Source organism: Lithobates pipiens, unplaced genomic scaffold, assembly GCF_037356315.1.
Source record: "Lithobates pipiens isolate NorthernLeopardFrog02 unplaced genomic scaffold, aLitPip1_a1.2 Scaffold_27, whole genome shotgun sequence".
In the NCBI taxonomy this organism is placed as follows: domain Eukaryota; kingdom Metazoa; phylum Chordata; class Amphibia; order Anura; family Ranidae; genus Lithobates; species Lithobates pipiens.
In genome coordinates, this window is record NW_027507788.1 from 6846220 (window position 1) to 6867833 (window position 21614).

Sequence of the window (21614 nt, forward strand, 5' to 3'; positions counted from 1 at the left end):
TGAGAACCCCTAAGGGGAGTGTGACGCACGTTCTGGAGGTTCTTGGTGCGAGGTGCACTAGTATTATCCAGCATTAGGACCACATCCCTTGTCTTTTGGACTTTTTCTCAATCACCATCTGTTATCTATATTTACTCATGTACTTATAATCAGATGAAAGCTTGTTATATGATGACATGACAATAGTGCTGCTTTAGTATATATCATAAAACTTTATTGATGTGACAGAGGTTATAGTAGAGCAAACACGTATCCCAGAGGCTGTTACCTCAAAACACTTTATCTCTAATGTAACCTCCTATTACCCCAATAAAGTTTTATGATAAACCACCAAGCGAGAGGACCATCTGTAACCTGGCGCTATTACTTACTTGCTCAGAGTGGCAACACGGGAGCCCAAATGGGAGTCACATAGTGATGTCACTAGGGTTTTTTTTTCAGAGAATAGGTGCAGGAACTCCCCTCTCTCAAGCCACCCCTCGTCTCCACCCCCTACCCCCCTCCAAACTCTGTCCCTTGGTTCCAACCCCTTACCCACCTCCAAACCTCCAAACATCGTTACTTGGTTCCACCCCCCTACCCACCGTCCAGTATAACCTCTTTTATAGAAAACAGTGTCCTCCTCCAGTCCCATCTCCCTTCCATCCCATGTCCTCCTTCCCCAGTCCCATCTCCTCCGTCATCTAATGTCCTCCTCCTCCAGTCCCACCTCCTCCCTCTCATGTCCTCTTCCTCCAGTTCCTCCTCCATCATCTCATGTCCTCTTCCTCCATCTCATGTCCTCCTCCTCCAGTCCCACCTCCTCCATCTCATGTCCTCTTCCTCCAGTTCCTCCTCCATCATCTCATGTCCTCTTCCTCCATGTCATGTCCTCCTCCTCCAGTCCCACCTCCTCCATCTCATGTCCTCTTCCTCCAGTCCCTCCTCCATCTCATGTCCTCTTCCTCCAGTCCCTCCTCCATCATCTCATGTCCTCCTTCTCCAGTCCCACTTCCTCCATCTCATGTCCATCTCATGTCCTCCTCCTCCAGTCCCACCTCCTCCATCTCATGTCCTCCTCCTCCAGTCCCACCTCCTCCATCTCATGTCCTCCTCCTCCAGTCCCACCTCCTCCATCTCATGTCCTCCTCCTCCAGTCCAACCTCCTCCATCTCATTTCCTCCTCCTCCAGTCCCTCCTCCTCGATCTCATGTCCTCCTCCTCCAGTCCAACCTCCTCCATCTCATTTCCTCCTCCTCCAGTCCAACCTCCTCCATCTCATTTCCTCCTCCTCCAGTCCCACCTCCTCCATTTCATCCTCCTCCAGTCCCACCTCCTTCATCTCACGTCCTCTTCCTCCAGTCCCTCCTCCGTCATCTCATGTTCTCTTCCTCCAGTCCCACCTCCTCCATCATCTCATGTCCTCCTCCTCCAGTCCCACCTCCTCCATCTCATGTCCTCCTCCTCCAGTCCCACCTCCTCCATCTCATGTCCACCTCCTCCAGTCCCACCTCCTCCATCTGATGTCCTCTTCCTCCAGTCCCTCCTCCGTCATCTCATGTTCTCTTCCTCCAGTCCCACCTCCTCCATCATCTCATGTCCTCGTCCTCCAGTCCAACCTCCTCCATCTCATGTCCTCCTCCAGTCCCACCTCCTCCATCTCATGTCCTCCTCCTCCAGTCCCACCTCCTCCATCTCATGTCCTCTTCCTTTAGTCCCTCCTCCGTCATCTCATGTTCTCTTTCTCCAGTCCCACCTCCTCCATCATCTCATGTCCTCCTCCTCCAGTCCCACCTCCTCCATCTCATGTCCTCCTCCTCCAGTCCCACCTCCTCCATCTCATGTCCTCTTCCTTTAGTCCCTCCTCCGTCATCTCATGTTCTCTTTCTCCAGTCCCACCTCCTCCATCATCTCATGTCCTCCTCCTCCAGTCCCACCTCCTCCATCTCATGTCCTCCTCCTCCAGTCCCTCCTCCATCATCTCATGTCCTCCTCCTCCAGTCCCACTTCCTCCATCTCATGTCCATCTCATGTCCTCCTCCTCCAGTCCCACCTCCTCCATCTCATGTCCTCCTCCTCCAGTCCCACCTCCAGTCCAACCTCCTCCATCTCATGTCCTCCTCCAGTCCCGTGTCCTCCTCCATCTCATGTCCTCTTCCTTTATCCCATGTCCTCCTACTCCTCCAGTCCCATCTCCCCCACCCCATGTCCTTCTTCTCCTCCTCCATCCCAAGTCCTCCTTCAGAACCAAGTATCATTTTGTGGAATTGAGTCATTATAATTAGGAAAAACAGAAAAACGGCATCCAGCAACAATAACCCCCCCCCCCCCCAAGCAAAAATAGACACCCCAATAATAACAGATTGATTCTCCCAGCAACAATAGATTGCTTGCAACAAAATACCACCTCGCAACAACAGGCCCACACAAGGAACATAGTCCCCATCAGTGACAATATATCTCCCAGCTTTACTAGACCCCCCAGCAGCCAGCAACAATAGACCCCTCCTCAATAGTAGATCCCTCCCAGCAACAATTGACCACCAGTAACATAAGACCACCCCAACAATAATAGACCCCTTCCTCAGCAATAGATCCCACAGCAGCCATTCACTCAACAGTAGATCCCTTCCCTGAACAACTGACCACCAGCAACATAAGATCCTACCCCACAGCAACAATAGACCCCCCTCAGCAACAACAGATCTCCCAGCAGCCAGAATGAATAGACCCTCCAGCAGCCAACGACAGTAGATCCCTCCCAGCAATAATTGATCACCAGAAACATAATACCCCCCAGCAAAAATAGACACCCCCAACAGCTGGCATCACTGGACCCTTTAGCACATCACACTACCCCTTGTCATTGCATACATTCAGCCCTTTGGGCTCGTTCACGCGGGGGGGTTGGGAAAAATAGGCTGATGATCTGAAGTTTTACCTTCGCTCGACCACGACCCTTAAGCTTCAATGGTGGACGGAAATGGTTGTACACACGAAATGAAAAATTGATACCCCATGTGGCATTTGGCAGGCAGTACCACCAATGAACCAGCATGCAGTGGTGCAGGCTTTTTAGGGTTAAAACATATTGCTAAGGTTAGAGCGCTAGCTTCAAGGGCTACACTTGCGGCAGCCTCTGAAAAGCGTGCCACCCCTCTGGCCACAAGTCAGGAGGTGTACCTAGAACCTTCATGAAGAACCAAGAAGGGTGCCTCCGACCCACTGTCCCAGAGGCCCTTACCTCCGATCCGAGGCCCCTTTTACTCTCGCTGTGCGGCTCTCTTTCTTATGACCCTGCAGCGGGATCCTTCCACATGTTCTGCAGTGGGCCCCCTTCCTGCCGTTTTGAAGTCCCTCATGCCAGGGCCTGCGACTTTTGCTACCCTGGTAGTTCCACCACTTGCCACAAGTGTGTATAAACCCTCAAAGCCAGGCATGTACTGGCCATTGGGACTACATGGAGTTTCCCGGTGGGCCGATGGCTAAGTGGGCCGGTTTCAGTTAGGGGTGCAATGGATCAAAAAACTCACGGATCGGATCGGATAATTTTTCAGATCAGCAAATAATAATTTCATTTGCAAAAACTTGTTAAAATTCCACCACCATATAGTGCCCACTGTAATATCCACATTCTCCCCCACTGTAATATTGGCTGAGCATGGCTGGGTATCGCTGAGCATTGGCAGGCAGGGTATCGCAGAGTATTGCTAGAGTATTGGCAGGTTGGGTATCGCAGAGTATTGCTAGAGTATTGGCAGGCATGGTATTGCTGAGTATTGGCAGGCAGGGTATTTCTGAATATTGGCAGGCAGGGTATTTCTGAATATTGGCAGGCAGGGTATTGCTGAGTATTGGCAGGCAGGGTATTGCTGAGTATTGGCAGGCAGGGTATTGCTGAGTATTGGCAGGGTATTGCTGAGTATTGGCAGGGTATTACAGAGTATTGCTAGAGTATTGGCAGGGTATTGCAGAGTATTGCTAGAGTATTGGCAGGGTATTGCAGAGTATTGGCAGGGTATTGCAGAGTATTGGCAGGGTATTACAGAGTATTGCAGAGTATTGGCAGGGTATTGCAGAGTATTGCTAGAGTATTGGCAGGGTATTGCAGAGTATTGGCAGGGTATTACAGAGTATTGCAGAGTATTGGCAGGGTATTGCAGAGTATTGCTAGAGTATTGGCAGAGTATTGCAGAGTATTGCTAGAGTATTGGCAGAGTATTGCTAGAGTATTGGCAGGGTATTGCAGAGTATTGGCAGGGTATTGCAGAGTATTGCTAGAGTATTGACAGGGTATTGCAGAGTATTGCTAGAGTATTGGCAGGGTATTGCAGAGTATTGCTAGAGTATTGACAGGGTATTGCAGAGTATTGCTAGAGTATTGACAGGGTATTGCAGAGTATTGCTAGAGTATTGACAGGGTATTGCAGAGTATTGCTAGAGTATTGACAGGGTATTGCAGAGTATTGCTAGAGTATTGGCAGGGTATTGCAGAGTATTGCTAGAGTATTGCTCGGTACTGCAGGGTATGGAGGGATTGGTGCTTCCATCTCTGGATCTCTCCCCTCCACTGTACAGATTAATACAGAGAGGGGAGAGAGGAACATGACGCCGGTTTGTCGGAGCGATCACAGTGTAAACAGCCTGGGTGTAGAAAGATGGCCGCGGCTTCGGAGCTAGGCCTAAGCCGCTGCCTTTCCAAGGCCGAGACCGCGGAGCGCTTCGCGGATCGTGGCATGTGCCGATCCGAGCGGGGTGACCCGTTCGGATCACGGATCAGTGACGATCCGTTGCACCCCTAGTTTCAGTGACAAAGTAATGGCTGCGCGGCTCGCCCTCAACTTCACACAGCGATGTGAGAAAGATGAGAAAAATACGGAGGAGAATAAGTGAAATAATAAAAGAGGTTAGTGAGGACACCTTATGTTATGCTACTTATGTTTTTTTTTTTTTTTGCACAGTTACGTATAATTTTATATACTGTTTTTGTGCTTGTTTGCAAAATTAAAGTGGGCCGGTCTGGATGAAGTCCGGGGCCAAATTTTTGTCCCAGTCAAGCCCTGCTCAAAGCTAACCCCTAAACCTTATCCAAACCCGCGTCTTATTTAACCCTAAACCCTCCTTGACCTAGGTGACCCCCCCCCCCCCCAAGGTCAGAATATCACCCAAATCTTTGGGCCGATCGGGGCTGATACCGCCACTGCAATTTGTACCAGTGCCAAAACCTCCGGGAGCGATTGAACAGTTATTAGCCAGACTGTAGCGGAATAAGATGTGGTTAGTGAACCTAATCACATAACCACAGAGGCGATGTCTCTTCCGTAGAGGAAGTTGTACCAAGAGCCAGTATATATCGACTTTTACAAAGAGGAACGCCGCACAGCGGCAGAGCCGTCCTAACAGCACCCCTGGGCAACGTAATGCACTAGGGGCACCTACCAGCCTTCCCCAATGTACACACCTACTTTCAAGAATTAAAGTAGAAATCGTTTTGAGAATTAAACATATATTTACAGCGCCTTGAAAAAGTATTCATACCCCTTGACGTTCCCCACATGTTGTCATGTTGCGACCAAAAACGTAAATGTATTTTATTGGGATTTTATGTGGTGGACCAACACAAAGTGTCACATAATTGTGAAGTGGAAGGAAAATGATAAATGATACAAATAAATATGTGAAAAGTGTGGGGGAGGGGCATTTGTATGGCGCCCCTCGGAGTCAATACTTTGTAGAACCCCCTTTCTCTAAAAGTCTTTTTGGGGGTGTCTCTACCAGCTTTGCACATCTAGAGAGGACATTTCTGCCCATTCTTCTTCTTCTTTGTAAAATATCTCAAGCTCTGTCAGATTGGATGGAGAGCGTCTGTGATCAGCAATTTTCAAGTCTTGCCACAGATTCTCGATGGGATTTAGGTCTGGACTGTGACTGGGGCCATTCTAACACATGAATATGCTTTGATGTAAACCATTCCATTGTAGCTCTGGCAGGTCGTTGTCCTGCTGAACCTCCGCCCCGGTCTCAAGTCTTTTGCAGACTCTAAACACAGGGGTGCCCAACCTTTTGAGGAGTGAGGGCCACTTTAGCGACTTGGTAACAGGTCGTGGGCCAGAGGATGGCAGGTCTGTGTCCACTCTGCATATGTAGAGCAGACACAGATACAGCCCGCTCTACCCTAAGTGCCCTCGGGTCTTTTTACATCTACCACTCTATAGAGGTGAATGGAGGGTCTGATTGGTTCCTCCTGAAAAACAGACAGGCAGACCCGATCAGACCGATCGTGTGAAAGGGGCCTAAGGCTGCTTTCACACTGATGCACAGAGGTTTACCTGCATCTCAACTGACCTTGAGCTTCACTTCTACCTCAGGATTCCTGCAGCTGGTTGCTGCTGTACCCCAGGTGGTTATAACTGGTGGCTGCTGCTGGCTGTCCTCTAGGGCTGGTACTGCTGTTGGGTACTGCAGACAGGTGCTGGTACTGCTGTTGGGTACTGCCTGCTGGTACTTCTTGCAGATACCACTGGTTGGTACTGCTGGCGGGTACTGGTACTGCTGGCGGGTACTGATATACAGGAAGCATTGGCTCTGCCTACTCTAGCGGCGGCTCCGTTCTTCTCAGTGATGCTCAGAGATGGGGGGGGTCTGGAAGCCACAATCTGGGATTGCTGACCCGCCATCTCAGAGCAAGACGTGGCGGGCAAGATCGGAGGGCGCCGCGGGCCAGTGGTTGGGCACCCCTGCTCTAACAGATTATCTTCTAAGATTCTCCTGTATTTGTCTCCATCCATCTTCCCATCAACTCTGACCAGCTTCCCTGTCCCTGCTGAAGAAAACCATCCCCACCACATGAAGCTGCCACCACCATGTTTCACGGTGGGGATGGTGTGTTCGGGGGGATGGGCAGTGTTAGTTTCCCCTACACATAGAGTTTTGCTTTTCGGCCAAGAAGTTTAATTTTGGTCTCCTCTGACCAGATCACCTTCTTCCACATGTTTGCTGCCCCCTCCCCCACATGGCTTCTCACAAACTACAAACAGGACTTCTTATGACTTTCTCTCTCCAATGTCTTTCTTCTTGTCACTCTTCCATAAAGGGCAGATTTGTGGAGAGACGACTAATAGTTGTCCTGTGGACAGATTCTCCCCCTGAGCTGTGGATCTCTGCAGCTCCTCCAGAGTTACCATGGACCTCTTGGCTCTTCTCTGATGAATGCTCTCCTTGCCCGGCCCGGTCAGTTTAGGTGGACGGCCGTGTCTTGGTAGGTTTGCGGTTGTGCCCATACTCTTTCCATTTTCCGATGATGGATTGAACAGAGCTCCGTGAGATGTTCAAAGCTTGGGAGATTTTATTATAACCTAATCCTGCTTTATACTTCTCCACAACTTTATCCCTGACCTGCCTGGTGTGTTCCTTGGCTGTTTGTTCACTAAGGATCTCTAACAAACCTCTGAGGGCTTCACAGAACAGCTGTATTTATACTGAGATTAAGTTACACACAGTTACTATTTAAGTGACTTCTGAAGGCAATTGGTTCCACTAGATTTTAGTTAGGGGTATCAGAGTAAAGGGGGCTGAATACAAATGCCCCTCCCCCCCCCCACACTTTTCACATATTTATTTGTATCATTTATCATTTCCCTTCCACTTCACAATTATGTGACACTTTGTGTTGGTCTATCGCATAAAACCTTAATAAAATACATTTATGTTTTTGGATGTAACATGACAAAATGTGGACAATGTCAAGGGGTATGAATACTTTTTCAAGGCACTATATTAGTCCTTTCAACAAAATCTATTTTAAACAATAAGAAAACATACTATAAATCGAAGACTAATCAACACAAAGAGCAAAGTACAGGGGGGGAGGGGGGGCGGGTTTTAGGAGCACACAGTACAGGTTCTGGGATGCTGCCCTGGACACGGACATCTGGGATAGCTTAGTAAAAAAGCGTGACTGTCCCGGCAAATCCGGGACAGTTGGCAAGTATGATGTAATGCAAAAATGATCATGGAAACCCCCATACACCTGGAACCCCTGAACAGTGCCCATGCATTAAGACAGCCCTGCACAGCGGGAGAGAGCAGAGAGAAAGCATGTGTGTGTCCTCCCTTCGCCTCACCACATTGACACCTCGGTGGCATCTCCAATGGACGGTCCTGCCAATGCAACCGATTCTTAGTGTTGGAATAATTCTAATATGCTGACTTGCAGCTCCAGGAGAGAAGAGAATTATCTGGAATGCTATTCTTCCACCCACGTGCAATATATACTTACCAGTTTACTGGGAGTGTTGCAACTGATAATGCTTCTGATAATTGCCTATATATGTTTAGCTAAAATTTCCCGACAACAAAATCCAATCGTTTAAATTCCAATCGTGTGTAGACAATTCTGACGCACAAAGTGCCGCGCGTGCTCAGAATAAATTACGAGACAAAAGCTATTGGCTACTGGCCCTCTTTATAGTCCCGTTGTACGTGGTTTACATCACATCCAGGGGCTGGCCTGACCATTCGGGCACTGCCCGAGGGCCCCATGCCACTAAGGGGCCCCATCAAGGTTGCCAGCCTCAATAAAACCAGGGACAGTATGTAAAAATCTTTTTTTTTTTTTTTAAATCCCAATATTATACCTGCCCCGCCTCTCCAGTACCTTTTCAGTGTGTGTATGTGTGTGTGTATATTGTGTGTCTGTGTGTGGATACTGTATGTGTGTATACTATGTATACTATGTGGCCCCATAATCTCCTATTGCCCGGGGGCCCCATAATCCCCTATTGCCCGGGGCCCCATAATCTTATCCTATTGCCTGGGTGCCCCATAATCTCCTATTGCCCGGGGGCCCCATAATTTTCTCCTATTGCCCAGGGGGCCCCATAATCTATTGCCTGAGGGCCCCATAATCTCCTATTGCCTGGGGCCCCATAATCTTCTCCTATTGCCTGGGGGCCCCATAATCTCCTATTGCCTGGGAGCCCCATAATCTCCTATTGCCTGGGGGCCCCATAATCTCCTATTGCCTGGGGGCCCATAATCTCCTATTGCCTGGGGTCCCATAATCTTCTCCTATTGCCTGGGGTCCCATAATCTTCTCCTATTGCCTGGGGGCCCCATAATCTATTGCCTGAGGGCCCCATCATCTCCTATTGCCTGGGGCCCCATAATCTTCTCCTATTGCCCAGGGGCCCCATAATCTCCTATTGCCTGGGGGCCCCATAATCTCCTATTGCCCGGGGGGCCCATAATCTTTTCCTATTGCCTAGGTGCCCCATAATCTCCTATTGCCCGGGGGCCCCATAATTTTCTCCTATTGCCCAGGGGGCCCCATAATCTATTGCCTGAGGGCCCCATAATCTCCTATTGCCTGGGGCCCCATAATCTTCTCCTATTGCCCGGGGGGCCCCCATAATCTCCTATTGCCCGGGGCCCCATAATCTCCTATTGCCCGGGGGGCCCCATAATCTCCTATTGCCTGGGGGCCCCATAATCTCCTATTGCCTGGGGCCCCATAATCTTCTCCTATTGCCTGGGGGCCCCATAATCTATTGCCTGAGGGCCCCCATCATCTCCTATTGCCTGGGGCCCCATAATCTTTTCCTATTGCCTAGGTGCCCCATAATCTCCTATTGCCCGGGGGCCCCATAATTTTCTCCTATTGCCCAGGGGGCCCCATAATCTATTGCCTGGGGCCCCATAATCTCCTATTGCCCGGGGGCCCCATAATCTTCTCCTATTGCCCGGGGGCCCCATAATCTATTGCCTGGGGCCCCATAATCTCCTATTGCCTGGGGCCCCATAATGTTCTCCTATTGCCCGGGGGCCCCATAATCTCCTATTGCCCGAGGGCCCCATATGTTTTGGAACTACATTTTCCCATGATGCTCACCTACACTGCAGAGTGCAGGAGCATCATGGGAAATGTAGTTCCAAGACATCTGGGGTGCCGAGGTTCACCATCACTGCTCTAGGAAGAACATTGCATTATACAAGCATTAAACACTACCACCTAGTGGCAGAATTGCAAATCACAGTATAATATATGAGAATGGTTGTTGCGCCTATGTCTGTACAGCATAAACAGCATGTTAAGGCTTATGCCCCGTACACACGATAGGATTTTCCGATGAAAAATGTGTGATAGGACCTTGTTGTCGGAAGTTTCCGATCGCGTGTACGCAGTTCCGACGCACAAAGTGCCACGCGTGCTCAGAATCAGGCAGAAGGGCAGCACTGGCTATTGAACTTAATTTTTCTCGGCTAGTCGTACGTGTTGTACGTCACCGCGTTCTTGACGTTTGGAATTTCCGGGTCAACTTTCCGTGACCGTGTGTATGCAAGACAAGTTTGAGCCAACATCCGTCGGAAAAAAATCCCGTGGATTTTGTTGTCGGAAAATCCTATCGTGTGTACAGGGCATTATACTCCTCTGCAGTGGCGGCCCGTCCATTAGGGGCGTTGGGGCATCGCTCCCTCTGATCCAATGCGCCCGGCTCCTGATCTCCATGCAGGGCGCCGGACGCATTGATTTCAATCAGTTTTTTTTTTATTTATTTTTTGAAGCACGTGATTAGAGCCGGTGGCTTCAAAATAGGTGGGCTCACCCACTTGTCTTCCAGCTTCTCCTCCCGGGCCAAGAGCGGCTCCTGAGATCCGACTGTCCAGGAATCTTAGAACGAGTCTCGGGACCCGCCTCCTGTTCCTACCCCGGATGCAGCAGAGCATCACCCCCTCGTCCTCCTCCCCGCACCTCTACCACAGTAAGGTATGGCCGTTGTCGCGCCCGAGCAGGCGGGAAGTAGCGCTAATGTGAGAGGATCGCGACCAGGGCCGGTGGGTCTGTGTAGTGCCAGTGAATGTAGTGTGTAGTGCCAGTAGATGGCCCAGAGAGGGGGAGGGTGCCAGTGAGGGGGCCAGGTCTGCTTGATTGTGCGTGTGGGAAGGGGGTTGGTGCTAATGTGAGAGGATCGCGACCAGGGCTGGTGGGTTTGTTTAGTGCCAGTGAATGCAGTGCCAGTAGATGGCTCAGGTGGGGGGTGCCAGTGAGGGGGCCAGGTCTGCTTGAATGTGCACGTGGGGGGGTTGGTGCTAATGTGAGAGGATCGCGACCAGGGCTTGTGGGTTTGTTTAGTGCCAGTAGATGGCTCGGGGGGGGGGTGCCAGTGAGGGGGCCAGGTCTGCTTGAATGTGCACATGAGGGGGGGGGGGGTTGGTGCTAATGTGAGAGGATCGCGACCAGGGCTGGTGGGTTTGTTTAGTGCCAGTGAATGCAGTGCCAGTAGATGGCTCAGGTGGGGGGGTGCCAGTGAGGGGGCCAGGTCTGCTTGAATGTGCACGTGGGGGGGTTGGTGCTAATGTGAGAGGATCGCGACCAGGGCTTGTGGGTTGTGTAGTGCCAGTAGATGGCTCGGGGGGGGGGGTGCCAGTGAGGGGGCCAGGTCTGCTTGAATGTGCACATGGGGGGGGGGGGTTGGTGCTAATGTGAGAGGATCACGAGCAGGGCTTGTGGGTTTCTGTAGTGCCAGTGAATGCAGTGCCAGTAGATGGCTCAGGTGGGGGGGGGGTGCCAGTGAGGGGGCCAGGTCTGCTTGAATGTGCACGTGGGGGGGGGGGGGGGGGGTTGGTGCTAATGTGAGATAATGTGAGAGGATCGCGACCAGGGCTGGTGGGTTTGTTTAGTGCCAGTGAATGCAGTGCCAGTAGATGGCTCAGGGGGGGGGTGCCAGTGAGGGGGCCAGGTCTGCTTGAATGTGCACATGGGGGGGGGGGGGGGGGTTGGTGCTAATGTGAGAGGATCGCGACCAGGGCTGGTGGGTTTGTGTAGTGCCAGTAGATGGCCCAAGGAGGGGGGGGGGGGTGCCAGTGAGGGGCCAGGTCTGCTTGAATGTGCATGTGGGGGGGGGGGGGTTGGCACTAATTTAAGAGGATCGTGTCCGGCGGCGAGGGTTTGTGTTGTACCAGTGGATGTAGGGTGTAGTGCCAGTAGAACACCCATGGGGGGGTGAGGGTGAGGGGTCCAGGTCTGGTTGGCGTCCCCCTCCCCAAAATTTTGACCACCAGCCGCCGCTGTGCTCATCTGTCCACTTTCATGCCGGATCCAAGCTGTGCAGCCCAAGTAGAGCGGCAGAAGGGGGTGTGAGGGCCCATGGGCCAGCGGTGTGGACATTTTGGGATGGGAAGGAGGTGCTAAGTTTCATGGAGGTGCGGGCATGACTATGTCTGGTATAGATGGGGTGGTCGGTGTTTTACATCCGATTTTCACATTTTTCCTCTCCTGTTTGATTTTTTTTTTTTAGAAGATTGCTCCAAGAAGGGAAGATGGATGGGCACCGGCAGCAAAACGCAAACCAATGCCAATGCTTAAACATTTGATGTCCCTGTGAATAATCCATCATGTTTTCCTTGACATGGCTCATGTGCTTTTCCTGTACCAAGTGGAGGATCGCCCGCCTCTTGTTTCTGGCCTTGGTCCTCTTTACGTTGATGGTGCTTATCTTCAGCAATATCAGGTGGCTCCCTGGGAAACTGGCGCTGTCCACCATACAAATACACTACGCCCTGGCCAATCTGTCCGCTCGGGTCCAAACCAACCCGTCACCGGCAAACAATCACACCACCACCACTGTTCCCCTTTGATTACAAAGGCTCCAGTGACTCCAAAATCAAGCACAGAGCCTCAGAAAAGAGTCCATACGTACGACTACGTCATCAACGAGCCCGATAAATGTAAAGACGGCGACCCGTTCCTTATTCTGCTCATTACCGTGAAGGGTGGCGGAAGCAAGCTCGGCAAGCCATCCGCCAGACATGGGCAAAGGAGGATTTCCTACCTGGAGTCAGGATACTACGGCTGTTTTTTTTAGGCAAGGACCAAGGGTGGACCGACGATGGGCAAAGGTCTCTCGTGGAAGAAAGCCAGGCGTTCCATGACATCATTCAACACGACTATTTGGACACCTACTATAACCTGACCACGAAGGTCATCAATGGGTTAAACTGGATTTCCACATATTGCCCGAACGCCTCCTACGTCATGAAAACGGACAGCGACATGTTCGTCAACACCGAACATTTAGTCTACCGTGTCCTGAAACCAGACGGGCCTCCAAGAAGGAACTTTTTCACTGGATATTTGATGCTCAATGCAGCGCCTATTCGGAATCTGGATAGCAAGTGGTATGTTCCCCCTGAGGAATACCCGGAGGAGAGTTATCCGTTGTTTTGCTCTGGGACTGGCTACGTGTTCTCCGGCGACCTGCCGCGTAAGATCGTCCAGGTCGCCCCAAATATTAGATGGATCCGTCTTGAGGACGCCTTTGTTGGCCTTTGTCTCGACAAGTTGGGGGTTCTGCCAGTGGCCCCACCGAAGGTCTCCGACTTCAATCCCTGGAGAGTTATCTACACGGACTGTGGATACAACCAGATTGTAACGTCTCATTTCTTCAGTCCGGGGGACCTCTTGTATTATTGGAACAGGTTACAGCAAAATAAACATACATGTGTTTGAACCAATGGACACAAACCATTGGATAGCCAGCAATAGCCTTCAATCTATATAGATAGATAGATAGAGATGCGTCCGGCGCCCTGCATGTAAATTAGGGGCTGAGTGCATGGATTAGGGGGCAGCACCCCTGCGCCCCTTGCAAAATTGATAAAAAGTAACCATTAAAAAAAATTTAAAAAAATGTATTTATATACATATATATAAATATATTAAATATATATATATATATATATGTGTGTGTATATATATATATATATATATATATATGTGTGTGTATATAAATTATATATATATATATATATATATGTGTGTGTGTGTATGTATATATATATATATATATATATATATATATATATATATATATATATATATATATATATATATATATATATGTGTGTGTATATATATATATATATATATATATATGTGTGTGTATATATATATATATATATATATATATATATATATATATATAAATGTATAAATGTGTATATATATATGTGTGTGTGTATATATATATATATGTATATATATATATATGTATATACACACACACACACACACACAAAGTCTCCTCAAAGTAACTCAACACACAGCCATTAATGTCTAAAAACCGCTGGCAACAAAAGTCAGTACACCCCCTAAGTGATTCGGAACGAAATGAACCTCACATGTCTACTGTTTTAAAGAAGGGATTTCCCTCACTATGGAGCCATTTTTTCTCACTTCCTGTTGTGTCTCAAGCGTAGGAAGTGAGGGTAAATCTCCACATAATACACATGGGAAAAAAAAAAAAAAAGCCTGTTGCTTTTAAATAATTTTTAGCTATATAGTTATACTTTTTTTTAAAAGAAATCTTAGCCTTAAGAGTAGAGCCTTCCGTCATTATAGGTGCTTTAATAGTTTTATTTATACCTTTTTCTACACAATTGGACACCAGGTTTGAGTTTTAAATGCGGTCCTTATGCCCCCTGGTGGTCATTTTAGTAAATGTTCACCAATATTTCCTATTTGGATAATTTATATCGTTCTCTCTTTCGGTTTTTACCAATATTTTTTTATATTTATTTTTCGTAGTTTTTTTATCTTTTGTAGCCCCTGGTGAGGGGAGATTTTTATTCTACTTGTGATAATAATAAAGGGATTTTGGTCTCTTGAGGTGATCATTTGGCTCCCTTTTTGGCTCAGGTACCTGTGGATTTATCGGTATGGGTGACCCCCCCCCCCCCCCCCCCCCTTAGTTTTTAGAGGTCCCCTGCTTTGTGGAGGTCTCAAGCCACTGGGCTCAACCAAAGAATCCTATCCTAGGCCAGTTGCTTCACCTCCAAAAAAAAAAAACCCGATTGGGATTTTGATAATTGCACACGTCAACCGAAAAATAATAATAATTTTGGCTACAGAGTTACTTTGAAACCAAAATCAAAGAATTATTATCCTTTCAATGCCTTATACATATATGATATAAAAGTCGCTAGATGGTGATAATGTGCCTTAAACCTTGAGGGGATAATATCTGAGATTGTATTTGAAGTATCCATGTGAGATAAAGCTGATCCAGATTGCATCTTCTACCCCGGTCACCATTTGCCTTAAAGGTGAGACCCTGCAGGGCACCAAAGCGCTGGACGTTCCTATTACTACCATGTAGTGGTAGACTTTGGATCATTAGAAGCTTCTAAGGTCCCTTGTGACTCTCCTCTAATTCAGGGGTCTTCAAACTTTTCAGTATGAGGGTCACGTTGTATTTTGGCAAATATTTGCTTTATTCGTTTTGTAAATGAATGAACACACTCCAAGGAATCACATCAGAAGTCCCCATTACATTAGAAGTTCTCCCATCACATCAGAAGTCTCCAATCACATGAGAAGACCTCCCTTCACATCAGAAGTCCCCCATCACATCAGAAGTCCCCCATCACATCAGTGGTCCTCCCTTCACATCTGAAGTCCCAAGTCACTTCTGAATTTTTTGTTCACTTCAGAAGTCCCCTATTCCTATCATTAGCCCCCAATTTCATCAGAGGTCCCTCATTACATCAGAGGTCCCCCTTCACATCAGAAGTCCCCCATCACATCAGAGGTCCTCCCTTCACATCTGAAGTCCCACGTCACTTCTGAATTTTTTGTTCACTTCAGAAGTCCCCTATTCCTATCATTAGCCCCCAATTTCATCAGAAGTCCTCCCTTCACATCAGAGGTCCCCCGTTACATCAGAGGTCCTCCTTTAGATCAGAGGTCCGCCTTCACATCAGAGGTCCCACATTACATTAGAAGCCCCCCCCCCCAATCACATCAGAAGTCCCCTATTCATATCACTAGTCCTCATCACATCAGAGTCCCACCCTATCCCCCCCCCCCCCATCACATCAGAAATCCCCAATCAAATCAGAAGTACTCGCTGTACATTAGAAGTCCCCCTATCACATAAGAGGTTTCCTATTCATATCATAAGTCCCCCATCATATCGGAGGCCCTTCTTCACATTTGAAGTCCCTCTTCACGTCAGAATTCTCATTTCGCATTACATCAGGGGTCCTACCTTCCCATCAGAGGTCCCCCCCATCACATCAGAGGTTCCACAATACATTAGAGGTCCTCCCTTCACATCAGTGGTCCTCACTTCACATCTGAAGTCCCCCATTACATCAGAGGTCCTCACTTCACATCTGAAGTCCCCCATTACATCAGAGGTCCTCCCCTCACATCAGAGGTCCCACATTACATCAGATGTCCTCCCCTCACATCAGAGGTCTCACATTATATCAGAGGTCCTCCCTTCACATCAGAGGTTTCCCCATCACATCAGGGGTCCTACCTTCCCATCAGAGGTCCCCCCCCATCACATCAGAGGTTCCACAATACATTAGAGGTCCTCCCTTCACATCAGTGGTCCTCACTTCACATCTGAAGTCCCCCATTACATCAGAGGTCCTCCCCTCACATCAGAGGTCCCACATTATATCAGAGGTCCTCCCTTCACATCAGAAGTCTCCCCATCACATCAGGGTTCCTCCCTTCACATCAGAGGTCCTCTCTTAACATCAGAGGTCCCACATTACATCAGCACACACCCATCAGAGTCCCCCATTATATGAGAAGTCCCACATTATACCAAATGCCTCCCCATTGCATTAGAGCCCTCCTTAAGATCAGGGCCAGCAACCCCCACCCCCACCCCGATCATTTCAGAGCTGTGGGCCAAATAAAATATTGTTGCAAGCGGGGGAGGTTTGGAGAGCCCTGCTTTACACAGACGGTCATTCTGGAGCTTCATTTCAGGAGGTGATGGGATTGAACCCGGAGTACTGATTGATCCATTGATTGTTCAGGATTGTACAGAGATACCAAATGTTGTTTCATGTTTTATTGTGTTTGATTGACACATTGCTTTTTTTTTTTAATTATGTGGGCTGCCAATTATTCTTTTTTTTTTGTCATCATTTGAATATCTTTTTCATATATTTAATGTATATGTTACTATATATTGTACTGTCTATGTACCGTACTGTATATTGTATATTGGGGTGTCTATGTACTGTACTTGTACTGTATATTGGGGTGTCTATGTACTGTACTGTATATTAGGGTGTTTATATACTGTATATTGTGGTCTCTATGTACTGTGATGTCATAAGTTGCGTTTTCCAGATAATTGTGACAATGATCCACTATTTTCATTGTTCCCGTCAGCTCTGTAATCATGAATCATTGCATCATTAAAAGTATTTTTTTATAAAAAATGTAACCAGTATAAGTACCTGAATGTGACCTGGCATCACTTGCAATGCTTGCACCACAGAGCTCAGACTGGGAGAAGGTGAAGCAGCACAAAGAGCCAATCAGTTGTGCCACAATGCAAGTAGCTTTGTAGCTCAGTATGCTGATAGGAGGAGAGAGACAGAGAGATAAGCTTTTCCCTTTCCTGTCCAATCACCAGCTGGGGGGGGGAGCTTAACTGTGGGAGAGAAAAACATTTTTAGCAAGGCTGTGCTGTTTTGCAGAGCTGTGTAAATTTCAGGACTGGATGAACAGAAATCCGGTCAACAGCAGCTGCAGGGGAAAGGAGGGAGCTCCAACAATGAATGGGCCATTAAAGCCTATGGGAGACATCACTGCTTTAGGTTTTACCAGTCATTGTCAGCAATCTCTCCTCTCCCCTGCAGCTGCCGCTGGCTAACACAGGGGATCACAGGGGACTGCAGTCATTGGCTGACACAGGGGATCACAGGGGACTGTAGTCATTGGCTGACACAGGGGATCACAGGGGACTGCAGTCATTGGCTGACACAGGGGATCACAGGGGACTACAGTCATTGGCTGACACAGGGGATCACAGGGGAATGCAGTCATTGTCTGACACAGGGGATCACAGGGGACTGTAGTCATTGGCTGACACAGGGGATCACAGGGTACGGCAGTCATTGGCTGACACAGGGGATCACAGGGGACTACATCTTTATTTTGTTCAATAAATGTGAATGTATAGTTATTTGCTCTTGTTGGTTACATTCTCACATTCATGAATAAAAAGAAAACATAAAAGGAAAAGAAAAAAAAAAAGGGTAAAAAAGTATTATTAAAAAAAAAAAGTATATATTATAAAGGGAAAAGAAACTGATTGTTTTTTTTTTTTGTTTACAAACAAGAAAAAACATACAAAAGTACATGTTCCCTCCTATTATATTATGCAAATATTAACTTAGATCACAGGATGCGTATTTTATTAAAATGATAGTGAATTAAACACATAAATGTGAAAAAAAAGAAAGGAAGGAAAACAAAACAAAACTAAAAAAAATAAAAATAAATTTTTTTATATATAATAATAAAAAAAAAAAAAAAAAAAACAAAAAAAAAAATTATATATATATATATATATATATATATATATATATATATATATATATATATATATATATATATATATATATATATATATATATATATATACACACATATATATACACACATATACACACACACACACACATAGATATATAAATAAACCTCTCTATATAGAGAGAGAAAGAGAGAGAGATTATTATAAAAAGAGAAATAAATTATCTAATTGGTTGCAATTTTTTATTTTTTTTGCTTCATTTTTTTATTAACAATAATAAAGTACAAAAATCCTCATTTAAAAATAAAACATCAGCTCAAAGGTTTTGCAGTTTCTTTTTTATTTATTTAACAGCCCACATACAATACACATAAAAAGCATGCATAGGTTAAATCCCACAAATAAAGACTAGAATATAAAGATCACTACAATAATATATGGAAATAATGCATGTCTAAATGAAATCACACAGAATATAACGTTCACTTTAATAATAAATATATATATATATATATATATATATATATATATATATATATATATAAAAATAATGCATGCATAAAGTTACACAGAGTATAATAAAGAAAACTTGCTACGATTATGCATAAAAATATTGCATGTATAAAGGAAATTACACATAATATAATATAAAGTTTGCTACAATAATATGAAAAAAAAAAAAAATAATGCTTGCATAAAAATCACATAGAGTTTAACATAACGTGGATCTACTGGCAGAATTGACAGGTAATAGGCGTTACTACAAATCCCATGAGCCATTGCAAAACTCTGACAACCCTAAGCATGACTCCCAGAGGCAGGGGCATGATGGGATTTGTAGTCTCACCAATTCTGGGATGCCAAGGTTGCCTCCCCCTGATATAAAGTTTGCTTTAGCATCAATTAAGGAACTTACATGCTCCACTTTTAATGCAAACATTAATACACTGAACCCGCTGCCCCCCCCCCCCCAGTATGTTTTCCCCCCTTGGGCTGCGTTCCCCATGTAATATTTGTTACCTCTTGATCCTGCCAGTAGATCCATTATTTTTCCACTTCCTGTTCCAGGGTGACAACAATGCTGTTCCTTCTGCAGTGAAATTACACAGAAGCATTGTCACCCTGTGGGCGGGGTCATGTTGTATGGACATGTAGATGGAGATGGACAAATATACTTTAAGTAAGAGACAAATTAAAGCCCAGCTCCAGCTGACAGTTATGAAGCAGATAGAGCAATATTTATTTTTACCTTTGATGACCGATTTAAGCCATACTAATAAAGTTGACCTTTGTTAGCGACCCTGGCAGTGTTTTATGATGTATTGCAGCCCCTGTCACTTTTGCTGGACAGCTTGGCCTGCTAGTGGGGGTGTTGGCATGCTGTTTGTACAGATACAGATGCAACAACCATTCTCATATACTACACTGAGATTAGTAATTCTGCCACTAGGTGGCAGTGTTCTTGTATAATATAATTCTCATAAGTTCCTAGTTCTTCTCAGTAGAAATACAAAAAAAATACACTCTACTAAGAAAAAGTTAAATTTTAAACCCCTTTTTTTATTTTCATTTTTTGGAATCTCTACTTTTTTGTACATTCTTATTTTACTATTCATATTTCACTTGTCCATGTTTATTTTAGAGTTTTTCTAGTTTAATAAAATAAAATGTACTTGGCATTAAAACAAAACAAAAAAAAAAAGCTAATTAACAAAATATTTTCTACACTGTCCATGACAATGACAATGTAGCAAGTTTTCTAATGTAGTTTTTTTTTTTTTTTACAGTTTTAATAATTAAACTTTTTTTTTATTAAGGGTACTTTTTTTTAGACTTTAGTATCTGAATTTTTTGGGCATCACAAACAGTTAGTGTAGTACACAAAGAATATACTTTTTTTTTTTTTCCATGTACATACACTGAGTTCAGCACAGTCAATGACATTGTCAATGGCAATGTAGCACATTTTTACATCTTTTATTTTTTAGATTTTTAACAATTAGATGTTTATTTTGAAGGTTTCTTTTTTGGGATTTCTTAGTACCTGTACTTTTTTTCGGCGTAACAAATAATAACGTGACTGAAGAAAGAATATTTTAGCTTTTTTTACACATACATACACTGGACTGAACCCGGTCAATAAAAAATAGTCACATTTTTATGTTTTTGATTTTTTGTTTTTGATTTTTAACAACTAGATTTTTGCTTCTGATTTTGGTTCTTTTTTTTTTACGATTTCTGAGCTGCTACAATTTATTATTATTATTTTTTTAATCAGGTATCACAATTTTATGTAGTGGATGGGAGAAAACTGGACTTTATGTACATACATTGTACTGAATCCTGTCAACGACAATGTAGCAAATCTTTAAGTTCTTTATTTTTTGAGAGTTTTAACAAGTAAAATATTTAATTTAAGTTTAATTTAATTTAATTGTTCTTTTTGAAATTTCTGAGCACCTTTGTTTTATTTGGCACTAGAAACAATTTCCCATAGCTGAATGAATAATGTACATTTTTGAATTTTTCACATACATACACAGTGCTGAATCCTGTCAATGACAATGTAACAGTTTTACATCTTACCTCTTTCTATAATTTTTTTTATTTTATTTTTTAGGTATAACAATTCGATTTTATTTTTGAGGGTTCTTTTTGGGATTTTGAGTGCCTGTATTTAATCAGTTTTCACAAATAATGTAGCTTAAGGGTGAATATTTGACTTATTCATGTACATACACTGTACTGAACCCTGTCAATGACAATGTAGCAGATTTTTGTGTTTTTTTTATTTTTTTGTTAAAGTTTTAACAATAAACATGTTTAATTTTTAGGATTTTTGAGTACTTGTATTTCAGTTGGCATTGCAAACAGTTAACGTAGCTTAAGGGTGAATATTTGACTTTTCCCATGTACGTACACTGTCAATGATAATGTAAAGTTAAAAAAAAAAAAAAGACCCCCTCAAAAAAAAAGAAGAAAAAAAACACATATATATATATATATATATATATATATATGCGTGTGTATGTGTATTATATATATATTTATTTTATTTTATTTTATTTATTATATATATATATATATATATATTTTTTTTTTTTTTTCTTTTATATATATATATATATATACACACACACACACACACACACACACACATACAAAATATTTTGAGATTTTGAGATTTTTTTTTTATAAGGATTTCTCAGTACCCTTTTCTTTTATTAGGCATCACAACCAAACAATATGGTAGCTGAAGGAGAAATATTTGACTTTTTCATGTACATA

At 44.9% G+C, this 21614-nt stretch overlaps 1 pseudogene across 1 annotated transcript in view; it reads left to right on the plus strand.

The window, feature by feature from the left end:
- Positions 1–13657, plus strand: part of LOC143933454 (beta-1,3-galactosyltransferase 2-like) — a 49061-nt pseudogene extending 35404 nt beyond the window's left edge. The window contains exon 2 of the transcript XR_013263098.1: positions 12276–13657. The product of XR_013263098.1 is annotated as a beta-1,3-galactosyltransferase 2-like (transcript). The remainder of the gene's footprint in view (positions 1–12275) is intronic.
- The last annotated feature ends 7957 nt before the right edge of the window (positions 13658–21614 follow it).